This window comes from Eptesicus fuscus, chromosome 6 (genome assembly GCF_027574615.1).
Source record: "Eptesicus fuscus isolate TK198812 chromosome 6, DD_ASM_mEF_20220401, whole genome shotgun sequence".
NCBI classification, from domain to species: Eukaryota; Metazoa; Chordata; class Mammalia; order Chiroptera; family Vespertilionidae; genus Eptesicus; species Eptesicus fuscus.
In genome coordinates, this window is record NC_072478.1 from 97,304,275 (window position 1) to 97,328,633 (window position 24,359).

The 24,359-nt window shown below is 39.9% G+C and overlaps 1 long non-coding RNA gene and 1 other non-coding gene across 4 annotated transcripts in view; one reads left to right on the forward strand and one right to left on the reverse strand.

Moving 5' to 3' along the window:
• The window catches only part of LOC129149516 (uncharacterized), a 1,442,660-nt gene that overhangs the window by 114,914 nt on the left and 1,303,387 nt on the right, over positions 1-24,359 (forward strand). The gene's annotated exons all lie outside the window — the stretch shown is intronic.
• Positions 12,074-12,203, reverse strand: LOC114233788 (small Cajal body-specific RNA 24). Its single transcript, XR_003619936.1, has one exon. It is a non-coding gene; the product is annotated as a small Cajal body-specific RNA 24 (non-coding RNA).

Here is a 24,359-nt window from a genome sequence, read left to right on the forward strand (position 1 = left end):
ATAGGTATTCTGAGTACACCATACATTTCGACAGATAATTATTCACACAGTGGCATGACAAAAACTTAGCCCATTTTTAATAAAAAAACAACCATGTATAGTCAACTGATCTTTGACCAAGGAGCAGAGGCAATTCTATGAAGAATGGATAGATTGTTCAACAGATGGTACTGGAACAATATGCAAAAGAAAGTGAATATAGACACTGACTTATAGTGTAGGAGCTTGCCTTATAGGCTCAGAAAAAGGAAGATTTGGACAATGGCTCCACTGAGAGTGATGTACAAGCACAGACAGACCCTTTGTCATTTAATAAAGGAAATAACCAGTTAGAGTTTGGAATATTTAAAGTCCACATAGCAGTTCATTTCCTTCTTAAAGGCAGACCTTCAGTAAACTATTCATTATCACAAGTTTCCTTGGAAGATATGATCTTAATCAGACCAAAGAGAGTTCAACAAGTTGAAAGAATACCCTAAATGGCCTTTTCAATGGACTGTGTACTCCAAGCCCATTCATTAAGGGAGGGCCATGTCTGTGTTTGCTCTGCAGTCATCATTTCCCCACATTTCTATAGCTCTGCAAACCTCCTTTTGAGCAATATATTTTTTGTTTTGTCTTTTAATTTTTATCCTATATAATAAAAGCCTAATATGCTAAGTGTCTGGTTGTTCATTCAACCAATCAAAGCGTAATAGGCTAATGATATGCTAAGGCCGCTCAACCACTAGTTATGATGTGTGCTGACCACCAGGGGGCAGACAGTCGACCGGCCGACCAGTCACTATGATGTGCACTGACCACCAGGAGGCAGATGCTCTGACTGTTAGGTTAGCTTGCTGCTGGGGTCTGGCCGATCGGGACTGAGGGAGATAGGCTGGGCATGCCCTGGAGCCCTCCTGCAGTCCCTGCCCAGCAGGCCAACCTCCCGCGTCCCCCTCCCCCCAAGCCCCAATCATGCACCAGTGGGGTCCCTCAGCCTAGCCTGCGCCCTCTCACAATCCAGGCTGAGGGACCTCCCACCCCCCTTGAGTGCACGAATTTTGTTCACCGGGCCTCTAGTTTTATATATTTATTAATCTTTATTGTTGAAAGTATTACCCATCTCCCTTTTCCCTCCATTAACCCCTTCTAGCCTGTCCCCACCTCCTGCCCCCCGCCCTAGGCATTCACCACCCTGTTGTCTGGGTCAGTGGGTTATACATAAATGCATAAAAGTTCTTTGGTTAATCTCTTCCCACTTACTCACCCACCCTGGCCTTCCCTCTGAGAGTCTATTCCATGCTTCTGTGTCTCTGGATCTTATTTTATTCATCAGTTTATTTTGATCATTAAATGCCACATATGATTGAGATCATGTAATACTTGTCTTTCTTTGACTGGCTTATTTTGCTTAGCATAATACTCTCCAGGTCCTTCCATGCTGTCTTAAAAAGATTTTTGAGCAATATCTTATTTATTCAAGTTGGTGACCATATCTTCAATCAGGAAGGTCAGCTTGTCTAATAGAGTTGTGTTTTACATGCATGCTCCTCTATTTCATTATGTGGGTTCCAGTCCTGGCTCCACTTCTCCACCACTGGCCTCTCCAATGTAGTTGACCTTGGGCAATTCGCTTAACTTTCTAAGCCTGTGTTTTCTTGCCATTAAATGGTGGTAGTAGCAATGTCTAATTTATATTAGCTTTTATAAAAACATTGAATGCTACTATACAAGTAGAGTACATAGCTCAGTTTCTGACATCAGTTAAACACTCAACAATTATTATGCTTTTATTATCAAAGAGCAAGCTTATTTCCAAGATTTTGGGATGCCTTTCCTTTTCTTTCATATGCTACCAAATATAAATCAATCAGTACACTAAAATGCCCCTGGCTGCAGTGAATAAAGGCCTGACTTAGGCACAATGCTACAGTAATAAGATGAGTAAAATGATCCAGTCAAAAAGAACTTTGATATGGAAAGATGAGTATGAGAATGGAAACAAGGGAAAGTAGAAGAGAGTGTTGACCAGTATCTGGAGTGTTGACCAGTATCTGAACCTTTGGATAAAGCTATGCCTAAAGCTTTTCACTTAGATGAAAACTCCCATCTCCCTCCCTCCCTCCCTTCCTTCCTTCCTTCCTTCCTTCCTTCCTTCCTTCCTTCCTTCCTTCCTCCCTTCCTTCCTCCTCCTCTTTTCCGCCTTCTCCTCCTCCTTCTCCTTCTTCCTCCTCCTTCTTCTTCCTCCTTCTCCTTCTTCCTCATTCCTCCTCCTCCTCCTCCTCCTCCTCCTCCTCCTCCTCCTCTTCTAAGCCTCCTCCTCCTCCTCTTCTCTGCCTCCTCCTCATCATCATCCTTCTCTTCGTCTTCCTCCTTCATTTGGGTTGGATTTTCTGTTACTTGCAAACTACAATTTCTTAACTGATACAGCATATGGCACACGGATTTTGTTTAAGATCCAAATGAGAGAACACATAGTAAACTGGTAACATGGAATGAAGTCTGTAACACTGTCACACTTTTGCTGTACATTTTTGTGCCATCATAATTTTAAAGAATTGTCCTTTACAAACTGGGTATTGTGAATTAAAGAGGAAGAAAAGTGATGTTACTGTTTCTCATAAAGCAATTGCTGGGCTACAGTTTATCCTCTTTGTCAGGAGGCCACAGAACTGAAACCAAGCTGGGAGACTCTGGGGAAACTACTCCCAACTCCACTGTGAGAATGCAGTCTCCTAAATGGGGGAAGAGGTGTAGAGGCTGGACCTCATGGCAGCAAAGTTTCTGTACTTGAGAGCATTGCAGTTATGCCCCCTGATACCCCGGGTCTACTTGTGGATTTGAGATCCCATGAGTTAACAAGTAGATGGATCATATACGCATCTGGGGAAATGACAGCCTCTCTTGAACATTAGCTCCACTGACTATGCAGAATATGTCTTACACATTCTTTTTTTTTTTTTTTTCTTACCACATCTGATTCCATTTCCTCTGGGAAAGGGACATTATACTTACATGTAAATGAATAAACCTCACCCAGTACTTTTTTAAATATTACATGGCTCATAAGACATATTTTAGTTTTAACTATGTCTACATGGAGATTTCAAATAATCACTAACACTTGTGAATGTTTATTTTAAAAAATCACTATAACGAAGATATGAAAAACATACATACATGATACTTCTAAATATACTTGCTTCTGGTCTATTAAAAAGGCATTTTAAATGTTTATTTCACTTATTAAATGTAAAAACTTTTTAAAATTTGGAATTTCTTTTTAATTTGTGGTGTTACTTTCATTTGTCTACAAAAAGGAAATATTTAAGGAGGCCATTATGAATCTAAGTAAAATAATTCCATGGCTCATTTTTGGATCAGGATGATAGCTTTAACCTAACAGCTTTTCAGTAAATACTTCCTGAAATTATATAAATATACTAGAGGCCCAGTGCAAGAATTCGTGCACCAGTGGGGTCCCTCGGCCTGGCCTGCAGGATCAGGCCGAAACTGGCTCTTCGACATCCCCTGAGGGGTCCCATATTGCAAGAGGGCGCAGGCTAGGCCAAGGGACCCCACCGGTGCACTATTGGGGCCAGGGAGGGATACGGGAGGGCTCCAGGGCATGTCCGGCCCATCTTGCTCAGTCCCAATTGGCCAAACCCCAGCAGCAAGCTAACCTAACAGTAGGAGCGTCTGCCCCCTGGTGGTAAGTGCACGTCATAGCAAGCAGTTGAGCATCCTTAGGATATCATTAGCATATTACGCTTTGATTGGTTGAACGGCCCACTGGACGACTAGACACTTAGCATATTAGGCTTTTATTATATAGGATATTTCTCATCATTTATAGAGTTTTAATAGTTAAATAAGCTATTTTGTCCAATTTTACTCATTAAATATTTTCACTTTAATACTGAAGTTTGACTTAAAAATATGCTCTAAGACATTAGTACATTCAAGTCAGAGTAGCCTCAAAGGGTGTTTAGAGGAGGCAATATTTGGGTGGTTAACGCTAAACATTTTCCCAGAGGCTACTTAGGTAGAATAAGAATGTGGGGCTGACAGATGAATGAAGAGAAAGCACTGTTTCCCTCTTTTTTTCTTTTCTGGTTCCTTCTCATCTCCTGTTCCTCCTTACCATCCAGGTCCCCATGCTGAAGGTGACCTTTAGGAGGTTCCATATAGTGTGCCTCACGCTCTAGCCTTGATCATTTCTTTTCCTGTTAAAATCCAGTTATCCCTGTTTCCTTCTCTAAGAACCTTGCAAGAAAACATAGTGATAGCATGCCTAATTAATTAGCTCACATAATTGTGTTAATGGTTTAGGATTTTATTTGTTTGTTTTTTTCTTATTTTAAAAATTGTCTCCTAGGAGTTTTCTTTCTTTCTTTTTCTTTTTTTTTTTTGAGAGAGGAACTCGAAACCTTTTTGATGGCTTCACTCCATGTCTCCATAATATATTTTTTTAAAAAGAAAAAGAAAAGCAAAATAGAAGGAAATACAATGTGAAGAGATGACTAATACCTCTGTCTTTCAGAGGAATTCATGGCTCAGACACAGGGTCACTGAGACTTCAAACCTGGCATATTAGCAACAGCACAAGATAAACAGAATACAAAATGGACATGACAAATTTGATTTATTCTAGGCAGAGATTTACCAACTGAGGGATAGCTGTTATATGAAATTATAAATGCTACCATCACATGCTGGAGAAGATAAACAATCTTTTATTCACTTTGCTTTTTCATGTCTGAATTTAAGCTGGAAAAATGCTTTCCATTTATGTGCATTTAAAGGTTAAATCCTGTGACCAAAGTAAAAATAAGCACTAAAAAATGGAGTTTGATTTAAGTAGTGCGGCTGAACCTCCTCCTTGTCATTCCAGTAGAAATAATTCATTGCTTGGTGGTGAGTCAAGACATTTGATCATTTTCAGATTATTTATATTTTGATTCATTTTTCATTTTTATTATTTTGCCTCATGCAAGTCCATGCTCATTTAAATGAGGTCAAGCTCTTAGCTGGTCCCTGTATGTGTTTTATACCATTATTCTACTTCAGGTACCTTCTCTATATCAGGTGCGTGCCCTTGGTAACATTTTTTTTGTGTGTTTTATTTTTTCATTGATTTCAGTGAGGAAGGAAGAGGGAGAGAGTGATAGAAGCATCAGTGATGAGACAGAATCATTGAGCAATTGCCTCCTGCATGCCCCCTCCTGGGGATAGAGCCCACAACCTGGGTATGTGCCCTTGACTGGAATCAAATCCAGCACCCTTCAGTTCTCAGGCCAACACTCTATCCACTGAGCCAAATGGCTAGAGCATGAAAACATTTTTGCACATTTCCCAAGGAAATAGGAGGAGAAATTTGTTAAAAAGATTAGTGGATGAATCAGTAGTTAAATTATGCTCAAATATTTAATAGGTCTCTACGATATTAAAGTTCTCTGTGGATCTATTTGACTGCTATTGTCAATTTTTGGTGGCTAATTTTCTTCATCAAAGAAATGGACATTTGCTGGCCTATGCAAAATATGCTTAAACTTTCATTGTGGACATATCCAGTGGTGGAAAAACTGATGTAATTATTAGAATTATCCTTACCTGTGACTAAATGGAATCAAAGTTCTTAAAATGATCAGGATTTTCTTCAAAAGTTCACAACTGTTTAAAGCACTTCTCATATTAAATGTTCATAAAGGTAGTCACGTGTAATAATACCATAATATATCAACAATAAAAACTTAGCAAGTCAATAACTTTTACTCATAAAATATACTTAATATGCATACTAGGCTTTAAGGTACACATATGTTCTTTTCTGCGAAGGAGTTAGATGGAATGAAATACTTTGTATTAGTTATGATCAAAATTACAGGAACCAAAGAAACTAATAGAAAAGCAGCAAGTGCAATTTGTTGGCTGATACACTTCAGGAAAAAATTGAACAACCAACCGCAGAGGAAATACACGTGTGCTTATTGCGCCAAGTACACCTGGAACCAGGAAACCAGCAGGTGCCACTAGTATCATCCCAGCCTTTTATCTCTGTTCTTTCACTGCAGACCAGCTTTGTCCAGAGATCAGTGTTGGAAAAGAAACCACTCTAAATAGTTGCGACAGAAAGAAACTTAGCTTATGGACTACTGGGGAGGCTGAAAAAAATAAAACCTAGGCTAATTTTCTAAGAAACAACTTTCAAAGGCTGTGGCAGAACTCTTCACTACAGCTGCTGTTTGCAGAACCTACTGCCTCTGCCCCACTCTGCCCTAGGAAAAACTGCTCCTCATTCCATGACTCTTCCCCAGCAATTAAAAAGTGAATTCACGTCTCATTCAAATACACTTGATTAGCAGAGTCCAAAGCCTGCCCAGAACCCTAGCTAAAAGGAAGACTTCAACAGGTAGTTTTAGCCGTTCCACCTCAGCAGAATAAGAATAAACTCCAGGAGGTTGAAATGGATAAAGCATATTGAGTAATCTGCAATACACATAGTCATGGAAAAATGCCTGGGATGTCCTGAGTTTATAGTTTAGAGATTCAACTGTTGGAAAGGAATTGACTCAATGCTCTTCTAAGTTTTAAAATTCCCAGGAAAGAGGCTGAGTATTGACCTCTTCTTTCATTGATAAGAGCTCTATACCAATCAACTCTGGCCAGTGGAAAGGATCACTCTATAAAATTCTCATTCCTGTGGTGCTAATGCTGATGGGAGCATGGTTTCTGGCAAAAGAATGTTGGGTCACCAATCCTCTAGGTTTTCATTGTGTGTTCATGTGTATGTATGTCTATATATGTATGAATTTGTCATCGATGTGTATCTATAGAAAATTATTTTGATATTCATATATCTGACTTTAGATACATTGGATTGAGTAGTAAATATTAAGTAGGTGATAATATTGTTATAGAAATTTAGAGTTCAGAGTTGCTATAAAAATTATACAAGAATGTTCTGCTGCTGGGCCTTCAAGTTGCGTATTTCTCAGGCAGGGGTCAGAATATAAGAAAAAGTGCCATCTGGGGATTATAATTGACATTTTCTAGAGACAGAGAAGAATGGGAGAAAATTTGGAAAGGAAAACTTGAAGCTGGATTTTATCAGCTCTTGAATTACGGGAAAACTCAATGTTCTGTTCTAAGTACTAATGTGTTATTCATGAAGACATTAAAGACTTTTTTGAAGGTTAATCTAGGGGTGGTATGAAAGACAGTGTGGAACAACTACAAAGGAGAATAATGCAAATATTCTAGGGATGAATTAATGCACTTGAACTAGAATGGTGGAAAGAACAATGAAAAAGATGAGACAAAGAAACTTTTCTATCTAATAGTTCTAAAAGTATACCATTTTTTCTTTTTAATTTATATATATTTTTTTATTGTGATAGTATTACAGATGTCTCCCATTTCCACCCCCTCCTCTCAGCCCCTACCCACACCATTTCTTATTTCACATTTTTTTGGAAATGTATAAAGCTTCTTAAGGCTTTTTAAAGAAAACATAAAAAATTAAAAATCTATTTTTAATGCAATAATACTTTCTATTGCTACATATATTTAATAAAATGACATATTGAAGTTTGGAAAACCATGGAGAGTTATATAAGCCTAATTTTCCAAAGCAAAATTATGCAAGTTAAATTATTTAACAGGAGCTAACAAAGTTTCTAATTAGAGAAGGTAGAAAGCAAAATCACTATAAATTGGTTAGGTCATCAGTATTCCAGCTTTCCATTTCCGAGGAAAGCAGGCTTAGAAGGTGCATGAAACGTCATAATGGCTGACTTAAAGAATCTTGCCTGGCATCAGAAGGAAGACTCGAAAAACTCATGTTTTCTAAGATAAGGACGATATGGAAGTAAACAGCAAAGTACCCCAAATCTCGGCAACTACTTCTGTTACTTGCTTTCTATCTTTGCATAAGTGGACTCATTTCAAGAGGGTTTTACCTTCATATTAACTCCTAATCTTTTTTTCCCCTCCACTTTATTCCTTGCCACTCACCAGTCAAGTGGTTGCAAGTGTTTTACATAAAGCCTGGTGGGCAAGACCAGAGATGGCAGGCAGAGATATGATTCTCCTTGCTTGCTTGACTACCTTACATTTACCTTCCAGATTATAGGAATTAAAATTTAAGGTGATTTTTAACAGTCATGTTAATTGTGTTTTTCCACTCTTTTTAAATGAGAGTATCCATCTGAAATAAGAGGATTTGTAACAGCCATGTTTCTCTGCTTTCTTAGAAGGATGCACATGAACAATCAATACACAGTAATGAAATGGAACATTTGAGTCATGGATTTTTTCAGATTTAAATTTCACTGGGACTAAAGGAAACAAGAAAAGTTTCCCCAAGTGTGTCTATAAAACAGACATGGTGGTATATTACATAGCAGTCTTTCTAAAGCCCCATGGGAATATACTTTGGCTTGTTTGCAAGGATTTACTGTTCAAGTTAATTCCATAGCTATGTATCTGTGTCATTTACTTGACCAAGGTCAAGTGAATGACACAGATACATAGCTATGGAATTAACTTGAACAGTAAATTATTGCCTTATTCCAAGTTTCAGTATTTTCATTTTATAACTATACTAGGGGCCCAGAGCACGAATTTGTGCACCTTGAAAGGAACTGTGGGCCGCAAGGCTTCAGTGGGCACAGGGGCGGGTCTTGGCTCATCCTCCGTGCCTCTGCCTGACCCCTCCCACTGTGGCCCCCGGTCGCCGCTCTGTCAGCAGCCCCACTCCTGCCACCACTGCTCCCTCATGCTGACGGCACCGACCCTGCTCGCACCCACTGACAGCACTGCCCCAATTGCCCAAAAGGAACAGGGGGAGGTGGAGAAGCCCTCGGATGATTGAGGCTGGCAGCCGCCGCTCACACCCACTGACAGTGCCAAGTGATCTGGACCAATGCCAGGCACCAGCAGCAGGTGTGAGCAGCAGCTCTGGCACCGGCTTTGGGTACGAGTGGGGCCATTGCCGGCAGCGGATGCAAGAGGCAGCTGCCGGCCCCGGATGCAAGAGGCAGCTGCCGGCCCCAATTGCCCCTCAGGAGCAGGGGGAGATGGGAAAGCTTTGATGGGCAATCGGGCCCGGTAGCCACTGCTCACACCCACTGATGGAGCTGAGCGATTAGGGCCAACACCAGGCACCGGCAACAGGTGTGAGTGGCGGCTCCAGTGCCAGCAGCGAGTGTGAGCGGGACCGGCACCAGCAGCAGGTGCAAGCACCTGGTGAGACCGTGGTACGCAGGAGCAAAGAATTTTCAGTAACCACCAGAGGCTCGCCCTGATAACAGTGACCAGCACTCCACCTTGGTCTGGCTCCCCCGCTCACCTGCTCCACCATCTCGCTGTGGCTGATGCCTGCCATGTTCTGTGCTCTGCTGCCTGCTGTCGACCCCTGCCATGTTCCGTGCATGCCACCTGGTGGTCAGCGCACATCATAGCGACCAGTCGTTCGATTCTGCTGTTCAGTCTATTTGCATATTAGGGTTTTTTATATATAGACTAAAGGCCTGTGCATGAATTCGTGCATGGGGGGAGGGGAGTCCCCTCAGCCTGGCCTGTGCCCTCTCGCAATCCGGGACCCTCAGGGGATGTCCAACTGCCGCTTTAGGCCCAATCCTGTAGCAGTGCTCAAGGCAGCAGGCAGCGGGGGAGGAGCCCAAGCTGGCCGGGCTCCTGCCACTGCTGCTGCGCTCACTGGTCATAAGCCCATCTTCTGGCTGAATGGCACTCCCACTGTGTGAGTGCAGTGGCCACCAGGAGAAAGCTCCTGCATTGAGTGTCTGCCCCCTGGTGGTCAGTGCATGTCATAGTGACCGGTCATTCTGGTCATTTTATTATAACGGTTGTGTAGGCTTTTATATACACTGAGTGGCCAGATTCTTATGACCACCTGACTTTTGTAGGCAAATTAGCTGTACACTGCATCGTATGGGATATGGAAGCTGAAGGCCTGTTCGAACACCTTTGCTCTCTGCAGTTATCAAGATAAAACATCTCCAATTCACACAGGAACACAAGGATTGGACAGTTGAGCATTGGAAAAAAGTCATGTGGTCTGATGAATTACGTTTCCAGTTGCATCATGCAGATGGCAGAGTGAGAATTTCGTGGAAACAGCATGAAAGCTTGCACCCCACATGCATGAGTACAACCCTTTAAGCTGGTGGGGGCAGTGTTATGATTTGGGGCATGTTTTCCTAGCATGATTTGGGCCCTTTAATTCATGTGGACCAACGTCTGGATAGCACAACATACTTAAGTATTGTTGCTGATCAAGTTCATCCTATCATGTTGATGGCGTATCCCAATGGAGATGGCTTCTTCCAATAAGACAATGCACCATGCCATGGTGCTCGTATTGTGCAGGAGAGGTTTCAAGAACATGAGGGAGACTTGACCTTGCTTAGGTGGCCCCCACAATCACCAGATCTCAATTATTGAGCATTTGTGGGGTGAAGTTAAAAGAGCCATCAGGCAGCTGATTCCACAATCATCAAATCTCATAGAACTGGACAGTGCTATTCATCAGGCATGGTGTCAGATTCCTCGCATCACCTTTCAATATCTCATGGAGTCAATGCCAAGAAGAATCGCCACAGTATTGAAGGCAAAAGGTGGCCCAATGAAGCACTGATGGGGTGGTCATAATAATCTGGCCACTCAGTGTATATACTAGAGGTCCAGTGCATGAATTTGTGAATGGGTGGGGTCCAGCCGGCCCGGCCCCAGTCGGCATATTGGGGCTGGGCCTGTTGGGAGGAGGAGACAGTGGGAGGTTGGCTGGCCAGCCCCACCCCTAACTGGTGTGGTGGGGGCCTATTGGGAGCAGAGCTGGCTAGGGGGAGGGGCTGCAAGCCAATCGAGGTGGTGGGGGCTGATTGGGGGTGGGGCCAGCTGTGGGTAGGGGCTGTGGGTGGTGGGCAGGCCGGCACTGCCCCTGATCAGAGTGGAAGAGCCAATCGGGGGCGAGGTCAGCCAGGGGGAGGGGCTGCAGGAAGTTGGCTGCCAGCCCCACCCGCACCATCAGGCCGGTTCGCTGGTCAGAGTGGGCGTCATAGCAACCACTCGTTCTGGTCATTATGGTGTTCTGGTCGCTGGCTTTTTATATATATAGGTAGATGATCTTAAAGCTGTGTCCAGTATCATGATCCTAAAAATGTATCTGGAAAAGTTACATGTCTTTTTTTTTTTTTTTCATATTAGCCCCATAAGAAATATGTCTAGATGCTTTTCAATAAAGAAATGATTCACCTTTAGGTGAAATGTTAGTTAGTGCCTAAAAACAATGGTCCCATATGCCTGTGGTTTGATATTTTAAAGCAACATTGATGATGATTTGTCCTTTGTTTATGCTAAATACTGTTCTTTTTCTTTTCTCCCCCCAAATAAATTTTAAAAATATAATCATGGCTTCCAATATTAAATGTAATTCAATAGCAGACAATAATTATAATTATTTTCTTTCTTTAGTTTGATTCAGAATATAAATTAGAAGAGGCCTTAAAGCCTCTATTTCAATATGCCATACTTATTCTCAGTGTGACTTGAAATAAATGTTTTATTTTTATTTTATATTTAAGGTCAGATGAAAGATAAGTTAGCATCTATTGCACTGACAACAACCAATAAAATATTTCACTGTAATCTGGGGATACCTGGTACTGGTTCTAATCAAAAGCGGTATGAAACAGTACGTTTCAGAGCTTTCAGTTTTGCACTACATATCTGCCCAACATAGGAAAATAACTTACATATTTAACTGAATAACTAGAGTTCATGTGATAGATGATAATAGAATGATATAACAGTTTGGGAATTCTTTTAGCAGGGCTGTCTGGTATATTGGAGAATAACAGCATTTTAATGAATTATATTCACTAAATGAATATTTATATTAAAAGTAAAAATGCTTTTAATTTGTGAAGGGCAAGTGCAGGTATTTTTTTTTTTCATCTACATCATGGATATAAATATTTTTAGACCCAAATTGTCTAAAACGAGTGAGGCAGAATCAATAGCTAATACCTTCTACCCCATACTCTTTTTTTTTAAAGTATTTTTTTTTATATGACTGTAGTGGAATGATCCACCCTTTTTACTTGCAAAGAGTGAAGAGAAAGCTACTGTATTTCTCTAGGACATTTACAAAGAGTTGTCTTAACCTAATGAAGAAATTGAATAAAAATAAAGGTCCACTCTACCCACTACTTTTACTATTACTCTTAGCACATTGCCATTTAATAAATAAATCAAATTAATTTTCCTCAGAAAATTTTTAACCTTTGAAGTTATATTTTTACATACAGTGTACATATAAATAATTCAGTTTTAATTGTACAAATTGGATGTTTTTTAATGGTTAATTCCCACCACAGTCATGATATAGAATATTTTCATTGTCCCCAAAAGTTCCCTTTTGCTCTTTTGTATTAATTACTCCTCTCATTATCTATTCCTGACAATCACTTATCTGCTTCCTAGCCCGAGGCTTAGACTTGGGCATTTCTTAGAATGTCTTATATAAATAGAATGGTACATATGTAGTCTTTTGTTCCTGACTTCTTTTAATTAACATAATGCATTTGATGTTTATCATTGTTGTGTGTATAAGTTATTATTTGCTCCTCTTTTTCTCCAGTGTCATTCCATTGTTCCCACATATATTTTGATTTCCATGTTGAATAGAAGTGTTGACCATGCTCATTCTTGCCTTGCTCCTGGTCCTAGTATGAGGCTAGCTGTAGGTTGTTAGACATCCTTTATTATATTGACGGAATTCTCTTCTATTTCTAGTATACTGAGTGTTTTCATCATGAATGGATATTGAATTTTGACAAATACTTTTCCTGAATCTGCTGAGATGGTCCTAAGAATTTTCTTCTTTGCTCTTTTGATAATGGCGAATTGCATTCATTCCTGGAATATGTCTTACTTATGATATCTTATTTTTTTCATATGTAGCTGGATACAATTTGCTAAAATATACTTACAGATTTTCCTGTCTATGCTTATGAGGTATATTTGTAATTTCCTTTTCTTGTAATATCTTTGGTTTTTGGTATCAGAGTAATGCTGGCTTTCAGGTTTTAAATGTGAATCAAACAATTGTTCTCTTAATTCTTTTGGTTCCATTTTTTATTTTCTATTTATCATAGGTAGACTAGAAAGAAGTAATTTTCTCTTCTAGATTCTGGAAGAATTTGTGAAAAATTGGTATTTCCAGTCACGTGGGAAAGCTTTAACTATAAATTCTGTTTCTTGAATAAGCTGCTGTACTTTGTGCCTGCAAATAATTTTATCTAAAGTTGTCTTGTACTTTTATTCTTTTACCATCTGTGGGATTAGTCTCTTTATCCCTCTTTCATTCCTAACATTGGTACCTTATCACTTTTTCCATCTCAGTCAGACATCTGGTTTGTGTGTTTTGTTATTCTTTCAATGGACCTGCTTTTGGTTTCTTTGATTTTCTCTGTTGTCCTTATTTTCCATTTGTTAATTTATGCTGTTACACTTATGTCTTTCTTCTGCTTACTGGGTTTAATTCATTGTTTTTCCTAGGTTTAATTTAACCTTTTGTCTTAAGCTTTTAAAGTTGGTATCCTATATAATAAAGAGGTAATATGCAAATTGATCATCACTCCAACACACAAGATGGCCGCCCCCACGTGGTCAAAGATGGCCACCACAAGATAGCCAGCAGGGGAGGGCAGTTGTGGGCGATCAGGCCAGCAGGGGAGGTCAGTTGGGGGTGACCAGGCTGGCAGGGGAGGGAAGTTAGGGGTGACTGGGCCAGCAGGGGAGGGCAGTTGGGGGCGACCAGGCCTGAAGGGGAGGGAAGTTAGGGGTGACCAGGCCAGCAGGGGAGGACAGGGGCAACCAGGCTGGCAGGGGAGGGCAGTTAGGTGTGACCAGGCTGACAGGGGAGGGCAGTTACGGGTGTACAGGCCGGCAGGGGAGGGCAGTTAGGCATCAATCAGGCTGGCAGAGGAGTGGTTAGGGGGTGATCAGGCTGGCAAGCAGAAGTGGTTAGGGGCAATCAGGCAGGCAGGCAGGCGAGCGGTTGGGAGCCAGCAGTCCTGGATTGTGAGAGGGATGTCCCAGATTGGAGAGGGTGCAGGCTGGGCTGAGGGACATAACCCCCTGCTGTGCATGAATTTCGTGTACTGGGCCTCTAGTTTTAAATTAAGTGAGTCCTTTCATCTGTTCTAAAACCTGTTTAATGCTATGCATTCCCCTCTATGCATTGACTGCTTTTACTGCAATCTACAAATTCTGATATTTTTATATATTATTACTTTAAAAAAAAAGTGTTTTTTTGATTTCAAAGACAGGAAGGGAAAGGGAGAGAGAGATAGGAACATTGATGAGAGAGAAACATTGATCAGCTGCCTCCCACACACTCCCCACTGAGGATTGAGCCTGCCCCTGATCAGGAATTGAACCCATGACCTCCTGATGCATAGACAATGCTCAACAAACTAAGACACACTGGCCAGGCTTTATGTTTTAATTTTTGTTTAGTTTAGAATATTTTCTTATTTTCCTTTATTTCTTCTTTGACCCATGTGTTATTTATAAAGTGTTAATTTCCAAATATTTTGGAGGTTTTTCCAAAAATCTTTCTGTTACTGAATTCTAATTTAACTCCATTATAGTCATAGAATATATTTTATAGGCTTTCAGTCTTCTTAACTGTATTAAGACTTGCTTTATGGCTCAGAATATGGTCTATCTTAGTGAATATTATTTATTTATTTGAAAAGAATGTGTTTTGTGCTTGTTGGGTGGAGTGTTTTATAGATATCATTGGATAAGGATAATTGTTAGTGTTGCTTAAGTCTTTCATGTATTTACTGATTTTATGTATACTTTTCCATCAGTTACTAAGAAAGGAATTTTCACATTTCTAACTGTAATTCCCAAGCAAGTCAAGGAAAGCTTCACATTAGATATGACAGACAAGAGAATTCAGTTCTTTAAGATGTGAATGAAAATTCAACAGGATATTAGCTAAAGAAAGGGGAACCTAGAGTAAAATATATGAATATGTAAAATTAGCTGAACAAATTATAAAATTTTACCTACTCTATAACTATAATTATCTTTAGAAAAATATTTCTGTTCATAGATAAAACTAAGAATGGATTATGAAAATGGCATATTTTTATAATGGTATGTTAAGTCATTTTTTTACTTTATTGTTTTGTTCATGCTGTTTTAATGCATCTTGTATAATAGAAGAAAAATTTAAATTTAGATTCAGTATGCTGAGGCAATGATAAGTATCTTGATGTATCCAGAATTTAATTGAAAAAAAACACACAACTTTTCTTGTGAAATGAGAAGTAGGTATGAAGAAAGAACTGGGAGATTAACATTGCAGCCCGTTTATGAAGAACCTTGAAGGCATGCTAAAGGCTTGATACTTTATCCTGATGGCAACAGGAATCACTGAAGGATTTCAGGGAGTTAATGATAGGATAACATATAGGATTTGTCAAGACCACTTTGGCAGGAAAGTAGAGCACTGAAAGCAGAGAGAAGCCATTGAGCCTTTAGAAGTTCCTGTGATTTTACTGAAAGTCAGTGAAAGTCTAAGTAGCATGGGGTTGCTCTCATTTGGGGAAGGATTTCTGAAAAAAATATTAATTTGGGGATCATTTTTAAGTGAATGAGAGGAGAGTTTCGATAAGTTTAAGCTGGATAATAAGTTGCACTAGAAATAAAGCTGAAAAACAAGAGAATCTTGCCCAGATGGTGTGGCTCAGTGGTTGAGCGTCACTCAACTGCCCAGTGGTTGAACTGGGAGGTCACAGTTCAATTTCCTGGGCACTTGGCCAGTTGAGAGCTCAATCCCCAATGTGGGGCATACAGGAGGCAGATGATCAATGATTCTTTCTCAACATTGATGTTTCTCTCTCTCTCTCTCCCTCTCCATTCCTCTCTAAAATCAATAAAAATATATTAACAAAAACAAATCCAAGAGAATCCTTATTAGGAAATAAGTAAATGCTTTGTTGGGTTTTAAACACACAAAATTTGAGTTGCCTCTGGAACTTTAGGTAGAATTTCAGTAGACAGCTAGAGATAGAGCTTTGTGACTTGACACTGAATCCTGGAAATGGATAAAATATTTCAAAGAGGGAGAAGAATGGATAAGGATAGCAATCTGTGCAAAATGATCAGAACACAGGTGACAAGGAATGGTTTAGGCCAGTGGTCGGCAAACTCATTAGTCAACAGAGCCAAATATCAACAGTTCAACGATTAAAATTTCTTTTGAGAGCTGAAAACCGACTTCTGCGCATGGGCCACGGAGTTTCAGTCGCACTGTACGTGCGCGCCCGCATGTGGTATTTTGTGGAAGAGCCACACTCAAGGGGCCAAAGAGCCGCATGTGGCTTGCGAGCCGCAGTTTGCCAACCACTGGTTTAGGCAGAAGACGCAAATCTATACCAAATTCAGCCACATCACAGGGTTTGTTTTGTGAGTAGGTTAACTAACTCTGTTTAATGAGAAACAAAATTTTACCTAATTCATCTCATGCTATTTCTGAACAAGCTGAAATAAAATGAAAAATCCTAAGCTTACAATTCTGGAATTATTTCCAGTTTGAAATAGTTTGGCTTATGTTTTAGGCCAAATCTCAAAGAGTTTTGTATTTTCTTTTTTTTCATTTCTAATTATGGGGAATGATATAATACAATTTTCTCAAAGTTAAACCTATTAACCTTGATCTTATAAGCCTTCTTCCTCTTCCCCTCCCCCTCAAAAAGACAACTTTACAACAAAAGTAGGTATGAACTTGAGGGTTTTGCACCTTTGGGCAGCTGAGTGATCTAATTGGATAAGCATCATTAAGGTTAAGAATTTATAACTATTGTGGTTTTTCTGCTGAGTGACTTTCTTTTTTTCAAATGCTGTTAGAGAACCCAAACTCATTCTCATATCCCCCTGTACTCCATTACCACATCAGCACAGATAAGCCATTGTTGAAAATGCTAGAGTCAAGAGCACATTGATCTTTCAGAGTAGAAGCAATTTCCTGTTTTCAAAACCTGTAATGAGGTTTAAAAAATACAAACAAATCTAATATATCCACAGTAGAGATTACAGAGTTGGATGAATGCAGACAAACTGATGCTTAAACTATTGTAACTTTCTCTAACATTCTATTGTGAATGTGCCAGCAGGTTTCTCTACTTAGAGTGAAGAGGATCTAGGGTGAATACAAAAGTATCCTAAAATATATGGCCTGAAATTTATACATAATTTACATTCAAGGAAGACCCTGTCTTTCACAGTCTCTAAAATATTTTAAAGATTGATTTTCATTTTGAAATAGGAGAAAAGGAATTTGTTATTTCTATGGGACTAATGTTCTAGTACTCAGGACCAATTTTTCTCCCCAGATAGAAGACATATGTTGTTATTTAATTATTAAAAGACATTTGGTACACTAAAACCTTAAGAAAAGTTTAAGAATTTCAACTTGAAGATTTTCTATTATAAATATACTAGAGGCCCGGTGCATGAAATTCATTCATGTGGGGGGAAGGGAGGTATCCCTCAGGCCAGCCTGCACCCTCTCCAATCTGGGACCCCTCAAGGAATGTCCGACTGCCCACCAGGATTGGGCCTAAAGGAGCAGTCAGATATCCCTCTCACAATCCAGGACTGCTGGCTCCCAACTGCTTGCTTGCCTGCCTTCCTGATTGCCCCTAATCACTTCTGCCTGCCAGCCTGATCACCCCCTAACCACTCCCCTGCCAGCCTGATTGATGCCTCACTGCTCCCCTGCCAGCGTGTTTGCCCCTAACTGCCCTCCCCTTTAGGACTGGTCACCCCTAACTGCCCTCCCCTGCAGGCCTGGTCCCCCCAACTGCCCTTTCCTGCAGGCCCGGTCACCCCCAACTTCCCTCCTCTGCTGGCCTGATCGCCCACAACTGCTCTCCCCTGCTGGCCATCTTGTGATGGCCATCTTGTGTCCACATGGGGGAAGGATCTTTGACCACATGGGGGCAGCCATATTGTGTGTTGGAGTGATGGTCAATAGGATAGAGGCCTGGTGTATGGGTGGGGGCCAGCTGGTTTGCCCTGAAGGGTATCCCAGATCAGGGTGGGGATTCCCTTGGGGTGTGGGGCGGCCTGGGTGAAGGGCCTGTGGTGGTTTGCAGGCCGGCCACGCCCCCTGGCGACCCAAGCAGAGGCCCTGGTATCTGGAATTTATTTACCTTCTACAATTGAAACTTTGTAGCCTGGAGCAGAGCCAAGCCTCCTGCTGGCTCCGTGGCCGGCAGCCATTTCTTTTGGGGTTTGTGTTCTTCTATAATTGAAACTTTGTAGCCTTGAGTGGAGGCTTAAGCCTGCAACAGCATGTGGAAAGCTTGGCTTCCTTTGTTACTGGGGAAACCCAAGCCTCCCTCCTGCTCTCTGTGGCTGTAGCCATCTTGGTTGGGTTTATTTGCATATTTGCTCCTGATTGGCTTGTGGGTGTAGCGGAGTTAGGGTTAATTTGCATATCACTCTTTTATTAGGTAGGATATTACCACCTCTACCAGTAATAATATAGCTATACTTACCTCAGAGATGATTGAAATATACCATCCAACTTCAGGTTATTATATGTTTTACAGTTCATCAGGAAATAAAATGAGGAAGCCTATTTCTCTGAATATGTGCAATATTTAGCTGCCCCCCATCCTGACTATGTCTACTTTATTTCTAGTAAAGTCATCTACTTTGTTTCTAGTAAGGCCTGCTGGAGCCTTTGCCACTTAACCGCTGGGTAATGAAGGTGTTTCCTTGAGGGTCTCCCCCTTTTCTTCCAATCTGTTCATTCTACCTGACATATTTCTGCCAGGTTAATATTCCCCAAAAAGGCTCTCTGGTCATTTTATTAAGACAAGGTGGTTTGCCTTTCATGAGCCTTGTATCTAGAATCTAGGAGAATTAAACCTTCTCAGTGAGACATGAGAGACTAAATTGGTCCAGGACTGAAACAGTAAAGAGATGTTTATTGGTAGTTGAAGGGGAAACATGTTTCCTTGGTATCTTATGTTTTACATTCTAACATACTGAACTCTTCCACCAAAAATATATGCATATATGCATTGCCCATGGACACAGAAAATAGGGTAGTGAAGGTCTGTCTGGGAGAGGGGGGCAGGGTGAGAACCAGTGGAGGAGGTAATGGGGGACAAAAGGTAGTACATCTCTAATGCTCTTAACAATAAATATTTTTTTAAATTCTAATTTACTTAACCATGTTCTATGAAGCTTTTATTACTTATCAGTGATAGTTAAACTTCATTTCTTACCTCTTCTGATGCTCTCATCTCCACTCCATTCACTTACACATTCTTTCATTTAACTATCAAGTCTAAGAGTTCTCTGAATAGACCATATAATTCACCACTCTGTCCCTTCGCTTATGGAGTATGGTGCTGTTTAATGCTTTCTGATTTGCAAAAGCCTGTGCTTCTGTTAGGGTAGCCTCAAGTATTTCCATGTATGTTCCCCTAATATCATCAGACAGAGCTAGACATTTCTCTTTTTGTGCTTTATTCATTGTATCATTAGTGCAAACCAATGCACTATAGCCAAGTATAGTTCTAAACAAAACTAATAAGAATCCAGTGAAACCTCTGGTCATACTTAATCCCTTTATTCAGTAAACATTTGCTGAAGGTTTATCACATTTTATGATCTATAGTAAACATACAATGCTAATAAGTATTGAGCTCTTGCTTTCTCTAAGGCACAGCACTCAGAATTTGACATACATCACATTATTCCCCAAAAAACTCTCAAAGGTAAGTTATTACCCTTATTGTAAAGATGGTGAAACTGAGGAACATAGTGGCTAAGACACTTACCAATGCTGCCCAGCTAGGCACTGGAGGGCACCATTAAACACAAAGCAGTGCTACCTCCCTTTATGCACATCTCCCTTGGTAATCATGAGTCTGAAGTAGCAAGGACTTTAAACTATCCACAGGCCCTGGGGGACTATGTGACTTGCCCAAGATCACTAGAATTTAAGGCACAGCTGAAGTTGGGCAAAAGATTTCTTGAGATCTATGTTTTTCTTTTTAATATAAATTATTCCACTAATTGAATTTTAATTATTGGATAATAATCTATTGAAATTTTCAATTCTGCGTTCTTTTCATGACCCTTTACTGTCACAATGATGTCCATCTTCAGTTAGTGATTTGAGTTTCCAATGTTAACTTTTAGCTAAAAAAAAAAAAAAAAATGTGCAATTTTAGTCTGGTTGGCATTGCTCCATGGTTGAGCATTGACCTTGGAACCAGGAAGTTGAGGTTTGATTCATGGGTTGTGGGCTTAATCCCCAGTGTGGGGCATGCAGGAGGCAGCCAATCAATGATTCTTTCTCTTCATTGATATTTCTCTCTCTCTCTCTCCATTCCGCTCTGAAATCAATAAAAATATATATTTTTTAAAAAGTGCAATTTTGCATGTTTTTAAAAATAATTGTCTCCTGCCTTTATGCCTTCACCTTAATTTTCTAACTGCATAAAATTCCAGTTAAAGTCAGGAAAAACTGTCAGTGTACTAGCATTCCAATAACTTTATAATGTAACGTTATTAAAATCTGTGTCCACAGCTGTATTTGTCCAAAGGAAGTAACTTTGTTTGAGCTTTATTATATGATTTTAAGCTAAAGGAAATTGTGAAAGCAATGATTTAGTGTACATCATGGATTGCCAACACTAGTTCAATCTAGACCTGCCAGCAAACCCCTATTTCTCACCTGTGAGTCCAACGAATAAATTATAAATGTTGGCACAACATTTATACTATTATTTTATAGTCCACGATTTACAACCCTGGCTGTCCTTGAGAGGTGTGGTGTATTTGTTACAGTCTCCTCCAGGGACAATTCATCGAATGGTGACTTGACATATGCACTCAGAGAAAATTCAGGCTCATTCTACTATATTCCATTTCCCAAGGAACTATTCTTCATTGATTGTATACAAAAGATTAATTATGCTGTCACATGGTGTATTTACATCCTTGGTGGTTGTATTGGCTCGCTGACTTTAAAATGGTCAGTATGTGTCCTGCAGAGGGACAGATCAGTTACCAAACAGGCATTGTCTGTATTTTAAAACAGCTGGTAGAAAAAGCCATCATCAGCTGGTTATTTTGAACTCTTTAAGAGAAGCTGGGTTTTAATAAATTAACCACTAGTAGCACACAATTATTAAGAGCAAAAATGTCTAGGCTTGATTCCCAACTTTACTTAACCATGACCCTAACCCCTAACAGTAACCCCAACTCTCATCCCAACCCCAACCAGTAAAGTTGGGAATCACAGGCTCTGTGAGTTAGGATGGGCAAGTTACTTACTTAAACATTATGTGACTGAGTGTCCTCAACTTAAGAAACAGGGGTTATAATAATAGCCACATCACAGAGGAGAGGAGTAAATGAGATTTTAAAAAATCACATAATAGAATGTCTAGTAACTAACATTAAAAAATATAGCCATCATATTTATACCATTAGTAGAAGCCCAGTGCATGAAATTCGTGCACAGGTAGGGTTCCTAGGCCTGGCTGATCAGGGCTGATTGGGGCCTTCTGGCTGCTGGCCGGGCCTTCCTTCCCCAGCTGCTGGCAGCTGGCTGGGGCCTCCCTTCATTCCGCGCCGCCCCCTGGTGGTCAGCGCATGTCATAGCAAGCGATAGAATTCCAGGTATCCCAGTAGAATTCCCGGGGGGACACTTTGCATATTAGCCTTTTATGTGTATAGATTATTGCACAGGGATGCTATATAGGGAATCTATAAATATATAGTCAGTAGGGCACTGACTGCAGGCTTTTACTTTTCCTTTTTTAAAAAATATCATATATGTAGGAGCTTAATTTCAGCTTATCTATTTATGTGGTATATCTACTTTCTTTTCAGCAGAAATAAATGACCACCACTCAAAAGATTACTTATTGGACATTTTTTTCCCTTCCTAGTCTGATGAAAAGACTGTGCTCAAATAATTCTGAATTTTACAAATGTCTTAATATAGGCCAGTGATTAACTTTGAAATATGACTGTTTCTTTTCCTTTATATTATTTGAGTTCCTTTGGACATAACCAACATCATCAAATACATTTATCTCCCTCTTCCTGATTCTGAAACAAACACTGGAATTTCTGAGCAGGACAGTAATGTGATATATCTATCAACTGGATCTTCAGTAACATAAGCACCATAATGCATGCTATTTCATCACTTGTCTGTACTCTGGCAACAACCTTGTTTTCCTCCTATTCTTGCCCTGCAGAAACTAGGGTGCTCTTTTTAAAACTAAAAATTGCCCTAGCCAGTTTGGCTTAGTGGATAAAGACCCTGCAGACTGAAGGGTCTTGGGTTCGATTCTGGTCAAGGGCACATGCCCGGGTTGTGGACTTGATCCCTAGTGGGGGCTGTGCAGGAGGCAGCTGATTGATGATTCTCTCTCATTGTTGATGTTTCTAATCTCTCTCTCCCTCTCCCTTCGTCTCTAAAATCAATTAAAAAAATACATTAAAAAACTAAAAATCAAACTACATCACACTTTGGGAAAAAACAAAAAAAACCCTTAGTACTCTACATGGCCTTCCTTAAGTTGATTCCTACCTTCCTCTCTGACCCTGTCTCCTGCTCTTCCTTTCTTGAATATTAGGTTCCAGTCACCTTGATCTTCTTGCTTTTCAAAGGAACTAAGTCCTGATCCAGGATCTTTGTACTTGTTCTTTCTCCTAGAAGGCTTTTCCTCAGATTTTCAGTTACCTCCTAAAGTAATGTCTTCTAGATTAATGCCAGTACATTGTTTCTATTGAAATACTTTTCTTGACTTTTGTTCATAAGCCCTCTACTTTGATCACTTACATTCTCTTTGTTTCACTTTATAGTACTTATCACTATTTGAAATTTTAGTAATTTATGTATTTATTTATCTGTTATCTGTCTCTTCCACTAGACTGACTGTAAACTGTAGAAAGGCAAAGATGTTTACTAATTTGTTAATGGCTGTATTCTTTTTTTTAAAAATATATTTTATTGATTTTTTTACAGAGAGGAAGAGAGAGGGATAGAGAGTTAGAAACATCGATGAGAGAGAAACATCGATCAGCTGCCTCTTGCACACCCCCTACTGGGGATATGCCTGCAACCAAGGTACATGCCCTTGACCGGAATCGAACCTGGGACCCTTGAGTCCGCAGGCCGACGCTCTATCCATTGAGCCAAACCGGTTTCGACAATGACTGTATTCTTACATACCAGAGCCCAGAACTGGCTCAAAGAAAGGAGGTAATCAGGAATATGAGGGAACAAAAAAAGAGCTGGTCATGTTTAAACTCAGAAATGAGTAATTTGAATATCTATTATTTTAAACACAGAAAACAGTATGTTTTGTCTCATAGTAAGCTTGGTGTGTTTTGTGTGTGTTTTTTAATGAGAATGCCATTCATTCCATTTATTGTAATTTACCTATTTAATCATGCAAATTCCATTTAAATGAATAAGCCTATTATTATAAAAGTATATTTTATCATGAAATCCATTAAAAAGCTGCTGGATGAAAATTAAGAACCATGAATCTTCTAAATCATTTAAATCATTTCAGTATTTTCAAGGTTATATAACTCACCTATATAATACCAAAAATCTGACCTATTTCAGTAAAAGTCAATGAGATTCCCCCTCGCTGACACAGTATTTTTTTCTCTTCTTGACTTTTAAAAATACAATTGTGAGAATGTGAACTATTGTGGCTATGATATCTTATTAGTGTGGTTGGCTTTTAATTAGAACTTCGAATTATGCAGAGTCAAAAAAAAATTTGCATCTGGGTTCAACACTCTCAGCTGTGGTACAGGTAATTAGATCATAGTATCCAAATGTGGACATTCAGTATAATTGAACTTAAAGTAGTTTTTATTTTTAAATAGATTTTATTACAGAGAGGAAGGGAGAGGCAGAGTGATAGCGAGTTAGAAACATCGATGAGAGAGAAACATCAATCAGCTGCCTCCTGCACACCTCCTACTGGGGATGTGCCTGCAACCAAGGTACATGCCCTTGACCAGAATCAAACCTGGGACCTTTCAGACTGCAGGCCAACGCTCTATCCACTGAGTCAAACCAGCCAGGGCTTAACATAGTTTTTGAGAACAAACCAGTAAAACATAATAAAATTCATACTAACCACATGACCTTAAGCTACGGTTATTAGAGTGATTACTCTATGGTCCTGCTTACGCAATCATTCTGAAATCTAGAGCAACTTAGTACTCTTTCTGGAAGTTATTTTCCTCTAAGGTTAAATGACAGG